Here is a 13,333-nt window from a genome sequence, read left to right as displayed (position 1 = left end):
GCCACAACTGGCAGCCTGGCAGTCATGATAACACGTATACAGTTACTGTTTGAAGGGTGTTATTCAAGATTCTGATAAAAATGTGTGATACTCTATCACGAGAAACACGAGAAAAAGAAAGGTAGTGGGGTGCCTCGCCGGTACACCTGCTGCTGCGACGAAGGACAGCACATTTAAAGTCACAACCGATGAGGGGGTGGAGGGTGGAGGCTGGAGGTATTGCCCTCCTTGGCGCCCATCCTCCAAGTTACACCATGCCCCAGTAAATTGATACCTACCACGGTAAATGAGTAAATTAAGCAACAAGAGTTCATAGTTTCCCCCGTCCTTGCTTTCCGGCGCCGCTTCCTGCTCGAATTACTACCATCATCGTCTTTCAAGCATATTGCTATTCATAGCCACCCAAATCACTCTCAACTTTACTTTTTTACTTATTACAAATCATAAACAGGTCACCATGTACTTTAAATAATTACTTATATCAATATAAACATTCCAAACTGTTACAAAAATCAATTTTCATCTAGTTTCAATAATCGTTAAACATATTATATCAGCTGTTATGAGTCGTGCTGCGCCGCCCCCAGCTACTTGGCGCCCTAGGCGGTTGCCTAGTTCGCCTATATGGACGCGCCGGCCCTGCTAGTATGTAAGCAGGCTTGGCGTTACAAGTACTGTCGTGTCTTTTTAAGCTCTCTCTTCGCGTAAACAATTTGCTTTAACGAACACAACTTATCATTTTGCGTAGAGGATTTTTAACACAGCCGTTCTTCTCGTGTTGTCTACCATTCTTTCTCAAGATAAATTCCTTGCTGCAAAACTTACACCTGTGTTCTTTCTATACAGCCAAAGACATCGAACAGGAATCCATATTAGTAACTGAGACTAATAGAAGTTTTAAATCGTAAACATTATTTAAATATAATTTTTTTAACATTTCGTCACTGAGAGTTAATATATCTCATGCAAATAAACTCGTTTAAGTAGTCCCGATTCTTGCCAAACAAATATCGCCGCGTGTTGTTTCGAAGTAAAATTTGTGTACCTATTTCTTATTAGTGGGTTGCGGAATGCTCACTAACGATCGCTAAAGAAGGAAAGCTTCGCTAGACACCAAGGAGAAGGAAGTTCGACTTGCATGTTAGTGCTTCTCAGCTGTCTCAAGGCATTTATTATTTAACATAGTAATGGATGTTTCTTGTTTGAATTCCAACTGATAAAAAATATTTTTAGTGATAATTTGATATCAGGAATTCACAATTTGAATGTAATTTGACGCCGCCGTCAGTGCTCCCTCTGAGAGCACAGGCCATTATGTGTCCTCAACACCTGATCAGTGCCGCGCCTCGAACGCGCCCGTGCGTGCAACGTAGTGCAGTGCCCCGAACGACGTGACGTCAGTCACGGCCCCCTACGTGTGCAAAGCGCCCGGCTGGGTGTGACACTGCGCAACTAAATAATTTGTTCATGCATTCGATAAAACAAACAAAAAATAATACTTGTAAAATAACTAATAATTAATATTAATTCAATAATCATTTTGTAAACTGGTATCATTCACAAAACTGGCCGAAATCATCTTCCCGCGCTCCGCAGTTTCCCGCGGAATTTCCCCCCTCCCTGGGCCCGGTGGCCAGGGAGGTTAGTCAGTCGTCATCGGTGACTCGCCAGGGCCGGCAGCCCTGCGCACGGGAAGCACTCACCTTTCGCGCCAATTCATCATTAACTACAATAGGTAATTATAGTCAAACCGTTTCAACAGCTTCCCGGTCGGCCCTAACCGGCCATATGAGATTTCGTACGGTCTTTAAAAATAATGTGTGGCTCGCCACCAAGCCTTTCTTGTGATACATAAGTTAAATAGGCGACCCGCCGTGGCGCCTGCGCCTCACGCTATCAAAACCCCCCACGGGGAATTAGTTCATCGCCCACGCGGGGCGGCACTGCGCCAAACGCGAGAATAAGTTTACGGACGATTCATCAACTGGGACGTGCGACGGTCACGGACGTGATATCCCGCCGGATTCTGCCGTGCCCGTACCCAGCATAACGTGGCCCTCGCCACCACGAGGAGTAGCCGCCATTGTGTGACCACCTGAGTGGGACACCCGGACCTGGTCCGAACCCGGGACTAGCCCTAGTGACTTTAGTGTATTGTTTCTGTGTTAGTAACTTTGTGTAACCCGCCGTAAGCGTACTTCATATCACGCCCCGCCCAGACTCTCTCGGGCGCAGAACCAGGCTTGCCGCTCACCTGAGCATTCATCTCGCCTCTCGCCGGGTAACTATGCCGTCGTCCGCGGTCTCGTGTTCGAGTCCGGGCGCGAGTTCTAGCGGGGTGGCTGGTCTGACTAACGTTTTATGTTCCGGGAGGGCGCCAGGCTAGCTCGGTGTCTAACCAATGAGGGTTCGTGGTTCGTTGCCCCAGCGTGGTTCGCTAGAACCGTCGGCGGTCTTGCCTGGGAATTTACGTTAAAGAAGAATGCGTGGAATTGCCGTAGTAGCAACGTGCCTTTATTCAAGGGATTGACGTCACACCATACAATTACTGAGTACAGACATGCCCCTGAGGGCTACTTGTCCGTTGCGGGGTGCAGGCCGGTACATGTTCAATGTTTCGTGGCACTGGTTTCTCGGGTAACAGTATGCAGGCCAAGTACACTTGATGCAAGAGAGGCGCGCACAGATGACGTGGCGCAAAGTTACGTTGACAAAGTACACTTAATGAAAGTTAGGCGCGCACAGATGACGTGGCGCAGAGTTACGTTGACAAAGTACACTTAATGAAAATTAGGCGCGCACAGATGACGTGGCGCAAAGTTACGTTGGCAAAGTACACTTAATGAAAATTAGGCGCGCACAAATGACGTGGCGCAAAGTTACGTTAACAAAGTACACTTAATGAAAATTAGGCGCGCACAGATGACGTGGCGCAAAGTTACGTTGACAAAGTACACTTAATGAAAGTTAGGCGCGCACAGATGACGTGGCGCAAAGTTACGTTGACAAAGTACACTTAATGAAAATTAGGCGCGCACAGATGACGTTGCGCAAAGTTACGTTGACAAAGTACACTTAATGAAAATTAGGCGCGCACAGATGACGTGGCGCAAAGTTACGTTGACAAAGTACACTTAATGAAAATTAGGCGCGCACAAATGACGTGGCGCAAAGTTACGTTGACAAAGTACACTTAATGAAAATTAGGCGCGCACAAATGACGTGGCGCAAAGTTACGTTCACAAAGTACACTTAATGAAAATTAGGCGCGCACAATTGACGTGGCACACAGAGTTTGTGGGTGACTGGAGTCGGCCAGTCCCGTAAGCGATTGTTTCTACGCGGGTGCCGTGCCCACTGAGTGGTACACGCACCGCCACTAAACTTGGCGAAGTTTCCCTTGCGGGTTTGTGGTCCGCGCGAAGGCGCGTGGCCTTAAGAAAGTTCTGTGGTTTGCGGGAGACGGCCCGTGCCGTATGCTGAAGAACGACCCTGCGCACCAGGTGTGGTGCGGGGCGTCTTTACGTTTACTGGGTCGGATTAGGTCCTGAACCGTAAAAAACGGACCGGGCACGCACGGAGAGGTGAATAGAAAAAGGTTTGGTTTATGCTAAATGACTATATTTACCGGACGTTACTTGCGATGAAGACAATGGATGTGTTCTCTCCGTGGGACGTAGGTCCGTCCCGGTCCGCGAGTCGAGTTGAACTGCGGAACTGGCATGGCGTCCGGTGGCGCGTCGGCCCCTGCCGCGCCAAGCTTGACCTCATTACGTTAAAAACTAAATGACTGCGTCTGGAAGAGACTTTAAGGTCGCAAAATTCGTAATTAATTGTTTGAGGGGGAATGGGTGTGGTTCGTCTCTAGTCCACTCGGATTTAGTGTGCTTTATAATAATAATGTCTGGTTTGGCCGTTCGGCTCGGTGGCTCGCTCGACTCGGGTGGGCCACGGCCAGGGGTGCGTTCCGTTAGCGGGAGAGTATTCTGGCGGGTGCAGGTCGGGCTTAGGGATGGTCGTCGGTCGGACGATGTCAAACGCCCCCCCCTCGAGAAGCCCGACCTTGCGCCGCTTATGGTCCCGCCACGTGGTAGCACCCCTAGCTCCGGCAGCCCTGTCCAGTTGCGGTTCGCGGCTCTGCAGCTGATAGGCTCCGCGTACCGGACCCGGCGATCGTGGCTGAATGGGCCAGCGTGCGCGCCGCCCCGGTTGCCGTCGTGGCAGGCGTGCCGGGGGCGGCGTCGTGGCGCCGGTGTGGGGTCAGCGGCTGGTAGGGCCAGCGCACTGGACCTGGTGATTGTGGCCGACTGGGCCAGCGTGCGCGCCGCCCCGGTTGCCGTCGTGGCAGGCGTGCCGGGGGCGGCGTCGTGGCGCCTGTGGTGGCCAGCGGCTGGTAGGGCCAGCGCACTGGACCTGGTGATTGTGGCCGACTGGGCCAGCTGTGCACGCCACCCCGGCTGCCGCGGTGGTGGACCGGCCGGGGGCGGCTTCGTGGCGCCTGTGGTGGCCAGCGGCTGATAGGGTCAGCGCCCTGGATCTGATGTGCTCGCCACCCCGGCTGCTGCTGTGGCAGGCGGGCCGAGGGGCGGCATCGTGGTGCCTGTGGGGGCGGCGGCTGATAGGGCCAGCGTCCTGGTCCCAGGTTGTCCCACGTCGATTGTCCGGGTGCTGGCCTGTTGACGTAGTCCCTCGGCACCTGGTACGGCGTGGATGGGTACAGCCTCCTCTCCCGTTCCGGTGTGCCGGGCGGGTTTGGAGTAGAGGCCTCCTCGTCCTCGTCGTCCAGTTCCGTCACCATGGGGTCGTGTCGGCGTGGTCTTCTGCGGTTGTGCCCTAAGCACCTCCCCGGACTCGTTCTCGGGGGTGACAGTGGTTCCGACTGTGGCTGCGGTCTCTCGCAGCGAGCGGGTGCGGTGGTGGCCAGGGCGCCAGCCGGCAGGGGCGGCGGCGACCAAGGTCAGGCGGTTCTCGGCAGGCGGGCAGTAAGCGCGGGCGGCGCTCGGCACGGCCCGGCTCAGCCTTGCCGACATGCGGGCGTTTCGCGGCCCGTCGTGCCAGACGGATGACAGGTGTCATCGGCCGAGTGGCGGTCACGTGCAGTGGTGGTGGGGCGGTCGGGCGTCCAGGTGCCGTGGCGTCGACCTGCATTGCGTCAGGCATATGCAGGGAGCTCAGGTGACCCGGTAGCCGCGGTGATGTCACGGTGTTGTGGCGCGGCGCCTGTGGCGGCTTGAGTGCGCGTCGCCTCGGCGGCTGCTGTGGCAGGCTGACCGAGGGGTGGCATCGTGGCGCCTGTGGCGGCTTGAGCGCGCGTCGCCTCGGCGGCTGCTGTGGCAGGCCGGCCGAGGGCGGCGTCGTGGCGCCTCTGGAGCACAGAGTGCGCGTCGCTTCGGCAGCTGCTGTGGCAGGCCGGCCGAGGGGCGGCGTCGTGGCTCCTCTGGAGCACAGAGTGCGCGTCGCTTCGGCAGCTGCTGTGGCAGGCTGTCCGAGGAGCGGCATTGTGGCGCCTGTGGCGGCTTGAGTGCGCGTCGCCTCGGCGGCTGCTGTGGCAGGCCGGCCGAGGGTTGGTGTCGTGGCGCCTCTGGAGCACAGAGTGCACGTCGCCTCGGCGGCTGCTGTGGCAGGCTGTCCGAGGAGCGGCGTCGTGGCGCCTGTGGCGGCTTGAGTGCGCGTCGCCTCGGCGGCTGCTGTGGCAGGCCGGCCGAGGGTTGGTGTCGTGGCGCCTCTGGAGCACAGAGCGCGCGTCGCCTCGGCGGCTGCTGTGGCAGGCCGGCCGAGGGGAGGCGTCGTGGCGCCTCTGGAGCACAGAGTGCGCGTCGCTTCGGCAGCTGCTGTGGCAGACTGTCCGAGTAGCGGCGTCGTGGCGCCTGTGGCGGCTTGAGTGCGCGTCGCCTCGGCGGCTGCTGTGGCAGGCCGGCCGAGGGTTGGTGTCGTGGCGCCTCTGGAGCACAGAGCGCGCGTCGCCTCGGCGGCTGCTGTGGCAGGCCGGCTGAGGGGCGGCGTCGTGGCGCCTCTGGAGCACAGAGTGCGCGTCGCTTCGGCAGCTGCTGTGGCAGGCTGTCCGAGGGGCGGCGTCGTGGCGCCTGTGGCTGCTTGAGTGCGCGTCGCCTCGGCGGCTGCTGTGGCAGGCCGGCCGAGGGGTGGTGTCGTGGCGACTGAGCCTCGAAGCCAGGCGGGCACCGCGGGGCGAATCCAGGCGGCGAGGCCTCGCACAGGCGTCTCGGCGTCGTGGCCCTGGGCGTTGCCTTGTCCAGCGTCCCTTTTGAGGCCGCGTACTCATGTGGCAGTGAGGACGGCTGCATGACGTTGAAGCTAGGCGGTGGCGACGGTGTGGCGCGACGTGTCGTTGTCGAGCCTGGTGGCGTCCCGTATGAGGCAGGTGTCGGAGACGATGCGGGTTGCGTCGGAATGGTCCTTCGCGGCACGGTGACGGTGGTCAGGTGCGGTGGCGAGGTCATCCCGGCATCGTGAGATGTCTCCGACACGAGGCGGGTTCGGGACGTCGTGACAGACTGCGGTGGGACGGTCGGCGTCATGCGTCGTTCGGTCGGCTTCGGCGGGTCAAGCGTCGTCACCGTCATGTTGAGTGGCGTCTGGTCTGCGAGGGGTGTTGAGGCTGGTGGCTTTGGGCCCGGGGGTGGAGGGAGCAGGATTGGCGGCGAGAGGTTGACGAGCGTCGGCGTCGGGACGGAAGGCGTCCTTGGTGAGGCGTAGTGCGTCGGCGTGAGTGGCGTCAGGTTGAAGGTCGTCGGCGTCGGGACGGTTGTACGTGACGGTGCGGATGCCGTCGGGGCGTGCGTTTGTGATATGTCATGCGTCTGCGTGAGTGGCGTCTCGATGTCGTGAATCGTCGCGGCGTATCGTAGGGGAGGAATTATTGGCGTTGCTTCCGGATACTGCACTTGGGTGGCTCGTTCTGCGGTACATCGCGCGCACGTGAACGTGAAGGACTCGCGCCTCAAAGTCCCTTCACGCTCGTTGGTGCAGTCACGATGCCATAGGCTGGCACACTCGTCGCAGTGGTAGCCCCTGCTACTTCCTCCGGGACACGACAGGTTTTCACACATCGTCATCCCGAATGTGCGATACTCTTGACAATAGCCACACTCGTACCCCGCGGCGATCCTGCCGTTTAAGTACCATCTCGGGTAGAGGTGGTAACACCCGCTGCATTCATCTGCATACATCTCTTGTTAACGTGCGTGTTCAGCTGTGTCGATTCGTGTTTTTCACTCGTGGCTCTGTGCGCGCTGTGCAAGTCTGCGCGCGGGGTCGCGCTCGCCGGCTGGGCAGGTGCCCGGACAGCCGCACAAAACAGAGGCCGAGAATGGCCGCGGCGCGGGCGGGGTTGCGGATGGGTGTGCGAGGCGATGGCCGAGAGCGCCCGGTCAGCCGCACAAAGCGGACGGGTGGAGGATTGAAGCGGGGGGGGGGGGGGGGGGAGGGTGTTCGGTCCTTCACGCGAAAGAGAAAGCGGGATGGTGCGGAAGTGGAGAGGGGTTGGGGGTGGCCGCTGGGCTGTGATGTTCGCCTGCGTCGCACGCTCTGCTGGAATGTCAGCGCTGGGGGTGGGGGTTGATGGATCCTTTGTCCGCCGCTCTTGGTGCGTCCAAGATGGCCGTTTTCTTGCCGTTTGCTCAATTTTCACGTTTTTTTTGCTTAAAATTTTGCCACACGCAGGGGCGCCATTTGCCGTCGTCCGCGGTCTCGTGTTCGAGTCCGGGCGCGAGTTCTAGCGGGGTGGCTGGTCTGACTAACGTTTTATGTTCCGGGAGGGCGCCAGGCTAGCTCGGTGTCTAACCAATGAGGGTTCGTGGTTCGTTGCCCCAGCGTGGTCCGCTAGAACCATCGGCGGTCTTGCCTGGGAATTTACGTTAAAGAAGAATGCGTGGGATTGCCGTAGTAGCGACGTGCCTTTATTCAAGGGATTGACGTCACACCATACAATTACTGAGTACAGACATGCCCCTGAGGGCTACTTGTCCGTTGCGGGGTGCAGGCCGGTACATGTTCAATGTTTCGTGGCACTGGTTTCTCGGGTAACAGTATGCAGGCCAAGTACACTTGATGCAAGAGAGGCGCGCACAGATGACGTGGCGCAAAGTTACGTTGACAAAGTACACTTAATGAAAGTTAGGCGCGCACAGATGACGTGGCGCAGAGTTACGTTGACAAAGTACACTTAATGAAAATTAGGCGCGCACAGATGACGTGGCGCAAAGTTACGTTGGCAAAGTATACTTAATGAAAATTAGGCGCGCACAAATGACGTGGCGCAAAGTTACGTTAACAAAGTACACTTAATGAAAATTAGGCGCGCACAGATGACGTGGCGCAAAGTTACGTTGACAAAGTACACTTAATGAAAGTTAGGCGCGCACAGATGACGTGGCGCAAAGTTACGTTGACAAAGTACACTTAATGAAAATTAGGCGCGCACAGATGACGTGGCGCAAAGTTACGTTGACAAAGTACACTTAATGAAAATTAGGCGCGCACAGATGACGTGGCGCAAAGTTACGTTGACAAAGTACACTTAATGAAAATTAGGCGCGCACAAATGACGTGGCGCAAAGTTACGTTAACAAAGTACACTTAATGAAAATTAGGCGCACACAATTGACGTGGCACACAGAGTTTGTGGGTGACTGGAGTCGGCCAGTCCCGTAAGCGATTGTTTCTACGCGGGTGCCGTGCCCACTGGGTGGTACACGCACCGCCACTAAACTTGGCGAAGTTTCCCTTGCGGGTTTGTGGTCCGCGCGAAGGCGCGTGGCCTTAAGAAAGTTCTGTGGTTTGCGGGAGACAGCCCGTGCCGTATGCTGAAGAACGACCCTGCGCACCAGGTGTGGTGCGGGGCGTCTTTACGTTTACGCGGTCGGATTAGGTCCTGAACCGTAAAAAACGGACCGGGCACGCACGGAGAGGTGAATAGAAAAAGGTTTGGTTTATGCTAAATGACTATATTTACCGGACGTTACTTGCGATGAAGACAATGGATGTGTTCTCTCCGTGGGACGTAGGTCCGTCCCGGTCCGCGAGTCGAGTTGAACTGCGGAACTGGCATGGCGTCCGGTGGCGCGTCGGCCCCTGCCGCGCCAAGCTTGACCTCATTACGTTAAAAACTAAATGACTGCGTCTGGAAGAGACTTTAAGGTCGCAAAATTCGTAATTAATTGTTTGAGGGGGAATGGGTGTGGTTCGTCTCTAGTCCACTCGGATTTAGTGTGCTTTATAATAATAATGTCTGGTTTGGCCGTTCGGCTCGGTGGCTCGCTCGACTCGGGTGGGCCACGGCCAGGGGTGCGTTCCGTTAGCGGGAGAGTATACTGGCGGGTGCAGGTCGGGCTTAGGGATGGTCGTCGGTCGGACGACGTCAACTACCCCTCTTAATGTACTAGCCGCGTGGCCACTGAGCGGCCGTAACGAGTACCGCCAAGAGAGGGTGGTGTAGGTGGAGCATAGGTCGACGATGAAGCGGCCAGTCGCGTGAGTGTGTCAAGTGTAACGTGTGCGACGGAATAAACCAGTTAAACGTACGTGTGTGTTTTTACTAATACGGGGTCCTGGGAGGCCATAACAGCCCGGGGAGCCCTTTGCCGACGCGTCCCTGCCTGCAGCCATGAGGCCAGGAACCCCGCCCTTGAGATCAAAATTAATCAAAACATTTCTAATTCACGTAAATTCAAATCAGGCAGCGGGGACGGCGTCAAATTCAAAATAAAATTGCACAACTTGTTAAGTTTAAAAAATTTCGCGTATGGATCGATTTTCAGAAATAACCAGAAGCACTCGCAGAATATCGTTAGAAGTCTAGACAGGAAGACTAAGGAGCGCACGAAGAATACCATAAAAATATTAGCTAGATTAATCAAGAGCATGTGGAGAGCTCAAATTTCACCCATCGCTCCTGCCCATTCCGATGCTATACCTTATCAAACCTTCTTTCTCTTGTCAAGCCGGACGCTCTTCTCCATCCAACTTCGGACATCGTCGTTTCTCGTCGGATACACTCGGCCCCATGTTGATAATAACGTGCCAAATGTTTCGAAGGCGATGTGCACGTGATTGTACCCAAGTGAACCTTCTTTGTCGGTGCATGAGATACCATGTGTGAGCATTCGTAGACGGCCCCATAGTGCTGAATCCACAAGATGTGATCTGCAGACTGACAAGATGGTCCATCAACCATGAGTCACGTCAAATTCCAGAGGGAGCTGGTGGGAGGGTTGCGAGGAGTGGACCATATTACATGGACTATATGACTGCTTAAACTTTACATTTCCCCTGGGGAGAAAACCCAAGGCCGAAAGACTTCTTACTTTATTAGTGCAGTTTACAACTATTGTGTTTACAGCATGACAGTTTGTGGCGCGGGGTTGTATTGCCCCAGCGGAAGTGCAGATGGAGACCGACGCGAGTGATGTACCAGGTTCTGGCATCCCGACTGCATGGACTGGTGCGCACACAAAGAATGGATAATTAGTGGGAACTTTAAATGTAGGATGTGTATATGTGCCACAATGGAGGGTTCGTTCTCTAACACGGCCAGCCATAGCTGCCTAGCAGAACTCTGCCCTCCTGGATGCCACTGCCCAACCATATACCATCCAATCCACTCAGCACACCTGGGTAGTTCCAAACCACACCACTTTCCACATACGTTAACATATCACCTCCCATCCCGAAACAGACATCACCCTCCCTACTTGTATTTTTCAATTATGCGCCACTGTCACCAATGCCTGTCCCGATACTGCCATCGCCTTCCCTCCCTCTCTTTTTCGATCAGATGCCACTGACACCGACACCCATCCAAAAATCCACACATTTGCGCAACACATCGAAGCTACAATGCCTGATGTCAACATCCACATCAAAACCCATCGTGCAAGCATGGCACATGACTTAACCTCGACTCGCTAGCAGCAAACCACCAACGTCCTTGAAGCCAGCCGTGCAGCCAGCTGCAGATAAGCCGGTGCAGAACTTCCTGCCACAACCTTGATTTGCACACTGACACAGCCCATGGGAATCGCCCAGCTGCCCTAGAGCACTGTGCCGCAATCCTAGAGCCTTGCACTTCGACCTCACCAGAGTTTGCATGCACTGTCAGTGCCCAGAGGTACCGAAGAGAAGAAGCAGCCAGGTGACAGATGACCCACTATGAATGCCACTACCAGGCTTCGGGACACCACCTTCGGAACTCATGACGAAAGCTCCACTAGGCCTTTTCCCCACAGACTGTGCAAGGGAAAACTCCGACAGTCAATAATCAAGCCACAAATGTCGCAGTAAGCATTCAGACGACTGGAGTCTTGACACCCCACACCTTGATGCTGCAATCCGGCGCACCAAAGACTGATGTGCAGATCTTTACAGAGACCAAACAATCGAATGTGATTAATGTGATTATGTGTGCCGTGACATCCAAACCATCGCCAGTCCAGTTAGTCACCCAGCATTGGTCAGAGACACCAGTAATGTCAACACGAGTGAAGCAGACGAAATACACGAACAAAAGACAATCAAGGACTGCCAAATGGCATCAACTGCCATGCCACCCTTGTTCCAGTATGGTTAAGGATGCTGTCCTGCAGGGCATTGTGATCCTCATAGCCACCTTCTTGTCCGCGCTGTTCACTCCTGTGGGACGATCCAGCCAAAAGTGGCCACACTCACATGCCATCCCCAAATAAGCAGATACCGGGCAAGTGGCAGATGACATCATCTGCATCACAATGCCTGTTTGCCACCCCCACGGCGCACAGCCGCACGCATGCGGAAATGCTGCAAACGGTATATGCAGGTGCCGCAGTCATCTGGAGTCTGGCCACCTGAAGAGCCACCTGCTCATCACTCCCGACGACTGCTAAGGCACCGTAATGCCAGCTGCCATGGCAGCCATCCGCCAGACAAGTCAGTGTTGAGGAGGGTAAATATGAACAGTATCAATAGACAGCATAATCGGCCCCCGGACAAAGAAGTCGTGGGTAGCGATACATGGTATCACACCGCATCCATGCCCGAATATAACCCATGCATGTAGCACACTGCACATGCATCTTGCAAGGCAGAGCTGAGAAGCTGGCACTCACTGCTAGAGACCTTACCAGGGCGGCAGTGCGAGCCTCATTCGACCCTTCCCCTGTGGTTCTCGTAGTTAAGTGCAACCACCCTAGAACTGTCATGTAAGGACTGCGATGTATAGACAGTATTTGTGATGTACATTTGTTAACAAGGCATGTCATGAAGATTAAAAAATAGTGTCAACTGTGACTGGCTACGAGAGGTACATAGGTAGTTCTTGCTCGCATCCCACTCGTGCTCGGTGTGCGCACGTGCGCTGACCTTCTAGCTCCACTGCCACTGATGCATAGGATGCATAACTGCCCCGACGCGACTCGCGCTACATCAAGCATCCCGACACCGTGATTAACATCGCGATGCCTCCTGTTGAGACTGCTGTTTGTCCCGACCCCGACTATATGCACTGCCAGAGAGTTGCGCCACCACGGGTCACGGGATATACCCAGCTCAGCATGTACACCCGACACTTCGCTTGGCGTCCCCCTGAGGCTGTGTCGCACCATACCAGTGACAGGGTCTAATGCTGGCTTGACCAGAGGGGGGCGTCTGACGTTGTACCTCTTTGCCTCCTAATTAAAGCCCAGTCCCGGCCCTGTCCGCAGCATGCCGCAGTAGTATTTGTAACATCACTTCCGCTTAGTGCGCACGGGAGTGCCATCCCAGTGTCCTGGTCTCCAGTCCTGCCCGGGCCACTGCCAAGGCCAGACGCGGTCGCGAGATTCTTCATTGCAAATTTCTCTTTGTTATTTCTGTTTTACTATTTGTTCTCTTTTGTATCATGTGTTTGTTTTGTTGTGGCATTTGTTGTGTAGTGCCCTGTACTATAATTAATTGCCACTGAACTGTTAAGTATTCATTTGTGACATCCGCCCACCTCCTATTTGCCTTGTCATACACAGGCCGCCAACACATGGACCAACTAGTAGTCCACTAATAAGTTTTCCCTGCATAGTTATCACAACGGGTGATGTCCTCGGTCAGCCACACTGAGCCTTATGGTCCACTTCTGCCTCAGAGATAGAGCTGGTGCTGGGCAAGCAAACATCCAATCATCAGCTAAACGATCGAGCGACGTCCACCATCTCCCCCCCCCCCCCCTTCAACAGAGATGTGATTGCGCCTAACTTAAACTAAATATTATAATTGACATCCTTACTTGTGAAATAAAAACACATCTTTCTTTTTCAAATAATTTAGCATAATGATGCGCAGCCACTATTATTCATTGAGATTTATGTGGCAC

Source organism: Bacillus rossius (genome assembly GCF_032445375.1).
Source record: "Bacillus rossius redtenbacheri isolate Brsri chromosome 4 unlocalized genomic scaffold, Brsri_v3 Brsri_v3_scf4_1, whole genome shotgun sequence".
Lineage (NCBI taxonomy): Eukaryota > Metazoa > Arthropoda > Insecta > Phasmatodea > Bacillidae > Bacillus > Bacillus rossius.
The sequence above is the reverse complement of the archived record's forward strand: the minus strand, read 5'-3'. Positions refer to the sequence as shown.